The sequence below is a fragment of the Poecilia reticulata genome, chromosome 16 (assembly GCF_904066995.2).
Source record: "Poecilia reticulata chromosome 16, P_reticulata-male-v2, whole genome shotgun sequence".
NCBI lineage: Eukaryota > Metazoa > Chordata > Actinopteri > Cyprinodontiformes > Poeciliidae > Poecilia > Poecilia reticulata.
The window spans coordinates 1,744,309-1,752,885 of record NC_088845.1 but is presented as its reverse complement, the minus strand read 5'-3'; positions in this window follow the sequence as shown (position 1 = coordinate 1,752,885).

The window sequence follows — 8,577 nt, the reverse complement described above, 5'->3', positions numbered from 1 at the left end:
CAGAACCACCAGAACCATCAGAACCTTCAGAACCATCAGAACCATCAGGACCACCAGAACCATCAGAACCATCAGAACCACCAGAACCATTAGAAACCACCAGAACCACCAGAACCATCAGAACCATCAGAACCACCAGAACCATTAGAAACCACCAGAACCACCAGAACCATCAGAACCATCAGGACCACCAGAACCTTCAGAACCACCAGAACCATCAGAACCATCAGAACCACCAGAACCATTAGAAACCACCAGAACCATCAGAACCATCAGGACCACCAGAACCTTCAGAACCACCAGAACCTTCAGAACCATCAGAACCACCAGAACCATTAGAAACCACCAGAACCACCAGAACCATCAGAACCACCAGAACCATTAGAAACCACCAGAACCACCAGAACCATCAGAACCACCAGAACCATTAGAAACCACCAGAACCACCAGAACCATCAGAACCTGGCTGGAAGCAGGATGTGCAGATTCTGCTGAGAGGAGCTTCTGATGGCAGCAGAGTGGAAGACGGTCCAACAGAACCGCCTGGAACATCTGGAGCGCTGCGGTCCGGGGAGGAAGCTGGAGCAGAACAAGATGGAGGACAGAGTCCAGCAACAGGAAGGACGTCATTGCGTGGGGGCGGAGTCCAAAATAAAACATCCCATTAACACATTTGGAAACGTGAAGACGTCATTCTGGTGACTCACTGGAAGGAAGACGTTATTAGCAGCTGCTGCTCAGGCGCCTCGTGGTTCTTAATCACTATCGCCATGGCAACAGCGTCACAGGAAGTTAAAGATCCAACGTGGCCGGAACCAAACAGAACCACCAACGGTCCGATGAGCAACAAGGACGTGCCTACAGTTTTTAATGCATTTCTTTAAAAAAAAAGAATAAATAATACTTGGTGTATATAAATTATGAGGTGAATTAAAAGCACACAGATAAACATTTACAAATCAATAACGATCAACAAAACTGGGTTTTACACAAAAAAATCAATTTTAATACAAACAAAATAATTTCTAGAAAATAATGAGAATGGAATAAAATGGTGTGACAAAATAAGTGATTACATTAATATTCACCCCTTTCAGTGAGTAATTAGTAGGAGCTCCTTTGTGTGGATTGATGCGCAGCTTCCCCTGACTGATACGTTTTAATGAGCTCTTCTCTGATTGGTTGGAGTGATGTAACGATGAACCAATCACTTATTTTTTGTTAATGGCCTGTTTCGTATTTTTTGGTTAAAAAACCCAAAACAAAACAAAAAACGGTTCTGTTGATCATGATTGATTAATAAAAACAATAAAAAGGGTAAAAATAATCTGAGATGGAAAAAGTTTTATCTGCTCAAAATTGTGTTTGAGTGACAAGATAGAACCTGAACAGAACCTGAACAGAACCTGAACAGAACCTGAGCTGAACCTGAGCTGAACCTGAGCTGAACCTGAACAGAACCTGAGCTGAACCTGAACAGAACCTGAACAGAACCTGAACAGAACCTGAGCTGAACCTGAACAGAACCTGAGCTGAACCTGAGCTGAACCTGAACAGAACCTGAGCTGAACCTGAACAGAACCTGAACAGAACCTGAACAGAACCTGAGCTGAACCTGAGCTGAACCTGAACAGAACCTGAGCTGAACCTGAGCTGAACCTGAACAGAACCTGAGCTGAACCTGAACAGAACCTGAGCAGAACCTGAGCTGAACCTGAACAGAACCTGAACAGAACCTGAGCTGAACCTGAACAGAACCTGAGCTGAACCTGAACAGAACCTGAGCTGAACCTGAGCTGAACCTGAACAGAACCTGAGCTGAACCTGAACAGAACCTGAGCTGAACCTGAACAGAACCTGAACAGAACCTGAGCTGAACCTGAACAGAACCTGAGCTGAACCTGAGCTGAACCTGAACAGAACCTGAACAGAACCTGAGCTGAACCTGAACAGAACCTGAGCTGAACCTGAACAGAACCTGAGCTGAACCTGAGCTGAACCTGAACAGAACCTGAGCTGAACCTGAACAGAACCTGAACAGAACCTGAGCTGAACCTGAGCTGAACCTGAACAGAACCTGAGCTGAACCTGAACAGAACCTGAGCTGAACCTGAGCTGAACCTGAACAGAACCTGAACAGAACCTGAGCTGAACCTGAACAGAACCTGAGCTGAACCTGAGCTGAACCTGAACAGAACCTGAACAAAACCTGAGCTGAACCTGAGCTGAACCTGAACAGAACCTGAGCTGAACCTGAGCTGAACCTGAACAGAACCTGAACAGAACCTGAGCTGAACCTGAACAGAACCTGAGCTGAACCTGAACAGAACCTGAGCTGAACCTGAACAGAACCTGAGCTGAACCTGAACAGAACCTGAACAGAACCTGAGCTGAACCTGAGCTGAACCTGAACAGAACCTGAGCTGAACCTGAACAGAACCTGAGCTGAACCTGAGCTGAACCTGAACAGAACCTGAACAGAACCTGAGCTGAACCTGAACAGAACCTGAGCTGAACCTGAGCTGAACCTGAACAGAACCGGAACAAAACCTGAGCTGAACCTGAACAGAACCTGAGCTGAACCTGAGCTGAACCTGAACAGAACCTGAACAGAACCTGAGCTGAACCTGAGCTGAACCTGAACAGAACCTGAGCTGAACCTGAACAGAACCTGAGCTGAACCTGAGCTGAACCTGAACAGAACCTGAGCTGAACCTGAACAGAACCTGAACTGAACCTGAGCTGAACCTGAACAGAACCTGAACAGAACCTGAGCTGAACCTGAACAGAACCTGAGCTGAACCTGAGCTGAACCTGAACAGAACCTGAACAGAACCTGAGCTGAACCTGAACAGAACCTGAGCTGAACCTGAACAGAACCTGAGCTGAACCTGAGCTGAACCTGAACAGAACCTGAGCTGAACCTGAACAGAACCTGAGCTGAACCTGAACAGAACCTGAGCTGAACCTGAACAGAACCTGAACAGAACCTGAGCTGAACCTGAGCTGAACCTGAACAGAACCTGAGCTGAACCTGAACAGAACCTGAGCTGAACCTGAGCTGAACCTGAACAGAACCTGAACAGAACCTGAGCTGAACCTGAACAGAACCTGAGCTGAACCTGAGCTGAACCTGAACAGAACCTGAACAAAACCTGAGCTGAACCTGAGCTGAACCTGAACAGAACCTGAGCTGAACCTGAGCTGAACCTGAACAGAACCTGAACAGAACCTGAGCTGAACCTGAACAGAACCTGAGCTGAACCTGAACAGAACCTGAGCTGAACCTGAGCTGAACCTGAACAGAACCTGAGCTGAACCTGAACAGAACCTGAGCTGAACCTGAGCTGAACCTGAACAAAACCTGAGCTGAACCTGAACAGAACCTGAGCTGAACCTGAACAGAACCTGAACAGAACCTGAGCTGAACCTGAACAGAACCATCAGAAAGGAAGGAAACCAGCCACATTTAGTGATAGGTATTTTCCTAGAACCTACATAAAAGAACCACAGACAACGTATATGAATTTATGACTAAACTTCTGCAAGCAAAAGGAGAAGACTCTGTCAACTGCTTCTCAGAGCTGTTCACAGAGCGTTCTGCCAATCTTTGGATACAGCTTGTCTTTTATTCTCAAACTTCAAAGAGGGAGGATAGGCAAGATAGACAGCAGAGGAAAAACAGCAAAGGTCGTAAAACATTTTACCTAAACAAAGCAAAGGTCGTAAAACAATTTAACATCTGGCCCCTGATCTGAGCCCGGTTCAAATCTCGGTCAAACTGTTTCACATGAAGATAACAGGCAGCTGTGACTTCCAGGTCAGTTCACACATACAGTTTAAACAAGAGAACACTTTAATCTGAATATGAACTAAAGTAACAACAAAATGATAATACCAAAAAATCTCTATCATTCCCCCCTTTTTATCATTTCACCATGTGTGTAAACCTTATTCAAAAGCCAAGCATAGAAAAGAAAAGAAATAAAATAGAACCAAGAAATGCAAAATATATACATTTTTTGTCCTAGTCTAAACATAAAAATTACACAATGATCATAATGAATAAATGAAATAAACAAAAACAAAAGAAAGAAACAGCAAAAAATCAAACGCAGTTTTCACATCCCTAACACCACTTGTTTTCACATTTTTGGTGTAGGAATCATTCAGCAAATGAATTAATCCGTTCAGTGATTACAGAACATCATCATTGCACAGAAAATCGTCAGAATCTCAAAACAAGTCATCTTCATTCGTCTCATAGGATGCCTTTGCTAGCTGATAACTGACAACAGTTGTGTTACTTGTCTTAAACATCATACTTCGTAGGTATGGAATAATGCAACCCTTAAAAGGACAGAACAGAACCGAAACAATCAGAATAGGTGTCACGAGCTTCAACAGTAAAGTCCACCATGGACCAGACATGAGCCATGAAAACAAATCAAAAAAGGATGAGCCGCGTGTTCCAGCTGGTCCCCCCCTCTGTCTCTTCTCCTGCTCCCTGTCAGTCCAACTGGCTCTGGTGTTGGATTATTTATAAGTTGTCCAGACCGTCCCTTTGTCCACCAATGAAACAAGCGGCAAACAGTTCAGTTTGCTTTCTTTTTCCAAACGTCTAGCAGGACTCCATACAGTAGTTTTGCTGCATGGCAGTTCCCAGATGTCAAGGAATTAGGACCAGTGGACACTTTATTGCCTTCAGTGTCCAGTTGGTAGAAATCGTCCTGTCCTTTTTCGCTTCTTTATCAACTGGCTGGTGATAAAGGAGGGAGTCATCTGATTGGCAGGACAGATCTGAGCTGAGGTCAGAGGTCAGACGCAGCGCAGCGAGGCTCAGACAGAGGAAAAGGAAAGAAGCAAATAAGAGTCAATTATAACTTTCTTTTCTTTTCATCGTATAGCTTTTAGCCACTTATTATCCAACTTTTTAAGAAGTCATAAACCATTTCCTTATTCAAACACATATAAACATGAAACATGTTAAAAGCTGTAGTCTCTTTCATCATGTTCACCAGTAACTTGTAAAATGTAGAATGTAAGTTTAGGTTAACTTCATCTAAGACATGTCTCACCAGAGAACAATGGATTTCTCTAAATTTGTTGATCTCAGTGCTGCAGACTGTGAAGTCAGCGGGCAGCCCTCCTCTCAAGGCCTAAGAGAGTTTACGAGGCTGGTTAATGTCCAGGTCGGTACCTTACTCTGACCGCTGACCCCTCCAGATAGACAGCTAAGAATCATTTCACCAAGTTGGTGTTATAATATTACACAATACATTAAACATTGTTCTCTGAGGACAATTTTATTATTTAGTTTTATTTTTCCTGCTTCTCCTCCTTCAGGAAAGGAAAATTATTTTGCATACACTGATTTCTTGCAGGAATTCAATTTCTTTTATGGTTTTACTTAACGTCTTAAACTGCATGCACGTGTCTCTAGCATTTCATCAATTTGGACTGGGGGTTTGTGTTTTTGGGGTGTGGTAAAGTCTGATTATGCTGAGGATTTCTCCTATTTGTGGTCTCCTCACTCCACCACCCCTCTTGTCGCCCCGTGCAACATTCTTTGAAGGGCAGTTTCTTGCCCAGTGACCAATATTGCCACAAATCCAGCAGCCTTTTGAATACCGTAGATTTTGTGGGGTGTTATTTTGGGGTCCTCGCCTATCGTGACCTCCTCTGCCTCTATCTCTTCCACGGCCTTTTGTCCGGTCGTTGGAAAAGGCAGAGGTATATAAACCTCCAAATTTCTCCAGGTGAAAAACATCTGATCCTTTCACAGCTTTCCTGACCTCTTCTAAGGTACAGGGTCTAAAGATATATAAGTTTTGTGTCCCTTCCTTTAGGGAAGGATACAGTCGTGTTGCTGGAACAGCAGCGGCTGATACTGGAGCAGACGGAGCTGCTGAAGCAGCCAGGGGAGAGGTGGCTGCAGGAGCTTGCTCTCCCTGCACCGCTACAGCATTCCGTGTGCTTGGAATTACTTTATTTTCTTCCTTCTCTATAATTAAGTTTTTAGATTCATTTAACCATAATTTAGCACACCTCAGCTCATTCTCCTTTTTAGATTTTTTTTTTATTCCCATTTTTCTTTCTACACTACTCTCCAAAATTCCCACAATTGTTTGCCATTGATCAATTTTTAGCTTTCCATCTATTTTATATTTCTTTCTCCATTTTTTCATGTGTACAGTGCTACCAGGAAACCTGGACAGCATGTACTTTTCATCCCCATCGGCGCCCTTACCGAGTGATGAATTACAAGAATGTTTATTTCCCATATTTAAAACACTTGCAATTTCAGCTTAAAAATATTATTTATTTGAATTTATTTAAATTTGGTCCAGGTTCGTTGACTCCTAGGGAGTCCTATGAACTGGAGCTCTTTTCAGTGGGCCAGCAATTAAAATACCTTGTTGTGGTATTCCCCGCTTCGACTCTTTCGAGTGGGAGAATCTTGCCTATTGCATCCACAAGAGGTTTGCTGCTTAAATCCACTGTTTTATATGAGGTAAAACACAGAGCGGTATTTAAACCTCCAATCACTCTCACACACACAAAGCAGCAGTAGCAAACCAGCAATATAAGCACAGTAATGACTACGATTTAGCGCAACATTATCTGTTTTTGCCTTGTCAGATAACTCAGCACCAGTGATATTTTACCCATCAAAAAATCAAAACCACACAGCAATGACAAGCTTCCTATCCGCCTGAGGACTTACCCTTATGGGGTCTCCTCGAACAGAGTTTTAGCAGAGCGACATCATACAAGGATTCTCAAACCTCAGAGTTTTAGCAGAGCGACATCATACAAGGATTCTCAAACCTCAGAGTTTTAGCAGAGCGACATCATACAAGGATTCTCAAACCACAGAGTTTTAGCAGAGCGACATCATACAAGGATTCTCAAACCACAGAGTTTTAGCAGAGCGACATCATACAAGGGAACTCAAACCACTAAAATAGCCATTTTAAAATTCACCTACGTTTCTGTAGTTTTCGGGTTGTCCAGTCGGATCTCGTCACTCCGCCGTTGGCAGACAAAGTCGGACCTACGGCGCTGGCCCAGCGAAGAATTCTACTTCCTGGGTCTTTCTTTCCAGGTCCAATTGACTCTGGCCATGCATGGATTCAGCGCGTCTTCCTCTGCCTGACAGCGGTCGGTATGAGAGATCCCGGGTTTCGGCACCAAAATGATAGGTATTTTCCTAGAACCTACATAAAAGAACCACAGACAACGTATATGAATTTATGACTGAACTTCTGCAAGCAAAAGGAGAAGACTCTGTCAACTGCTTCTCAGAGCTGTTCACAGAGCGTTCTGCCAATCTTTGGATACAGCTTGTCTTTTATTCTCAAACTTCAAAGAGGGAGGATAGGCAAGATAGACAGCAGAGGAAAAACAGCAAAGGTCGTAAAACATTTTACCTAAACAAAGCAAAGGTCGTAAAACAATTTAACATCTGGCCCCTGATCTGAGCCCGGTTCAAATCTCGGTCAAACTGTTTCACATGAAGATAACAGGCAGCTGTGACTTCCAGGTCAGTTCACACATACAGTTTAAACAAGAGAACACTTTAATCTGAATATGAACTAAAGTAACAACAAAATGATAATACCAAAAAATCTCTATCATTTAGGTTGTGGGCTTAAACATGAACATGAACAAACCTGAAGGCAGGAAGTTAAAGGAGCGTCCAGAACCAGAGACGGACGGATGAAAGCAGAAACCGGAAGCGATGATGATTAATGATTAATGATTGGCTAACGGTCAGTTACAGCCGCTCGACCTCTGAAGTGATGCAGTTTCTGCTTCGTTTGGTGGAACAGTTTTTATCCGACGGGTTGAAGGTTTTCTGTTGCTTCTCCCTCTGCATGTCAGTGATCTCTCTGGATCCCCCGACTTCCTCACAGTCCAAAAACAGGACTGATGGATTAATTGATCAGTTCTTTATCAGATTTCAGCGTTTCAGACGTTCAGCCGACAGAACCAAGCTGGTCTTGTTAAATCCTGAATCATCAGATTACCAGACCTTCCTGAGCTGAGATTATGTTTAGAGATTATGCGCTTTTGTTTAACTTGGAATGTCTTATTTCCAGTGTTTAATCTCAGATTGTGGGAATAACCATAGCAACCAGTATTTCTTAGATGTTTATCCCAGACAGAATCTCATTCCAAAGAAAGTTCCTGCCGTTCAAGCTGACATTTTTTCTTCACATTGGTTTGTAATCACCCAGAATCCTGAATCCTTGATCGTGTGGATCTGTGTGGTTCTGGAGGTTCTGTTGTGGTTTTGCTCCTCCGATGCTGGATCTGCTCTCTGCGTTTCTTCTGTGGTTTTTATGAGTTTTACAGTCAGATGCTGTTGCTTCCACACCGGATCAGGACAGATTCTGCAGCTTCACTCCTCACTCTGTCACAGCTGGAGCATCAAAACAAACTGAAAGAGGGAAGCTGAAGAATTTGGACTCATGCAGACGTTGCATTGGCATGTTTTTAGTCCAGTATAAAATTCTTGATTTGATTGAAATGCATAATGTCGCCAGGAGAATCCATCGTTTCTGAACGATA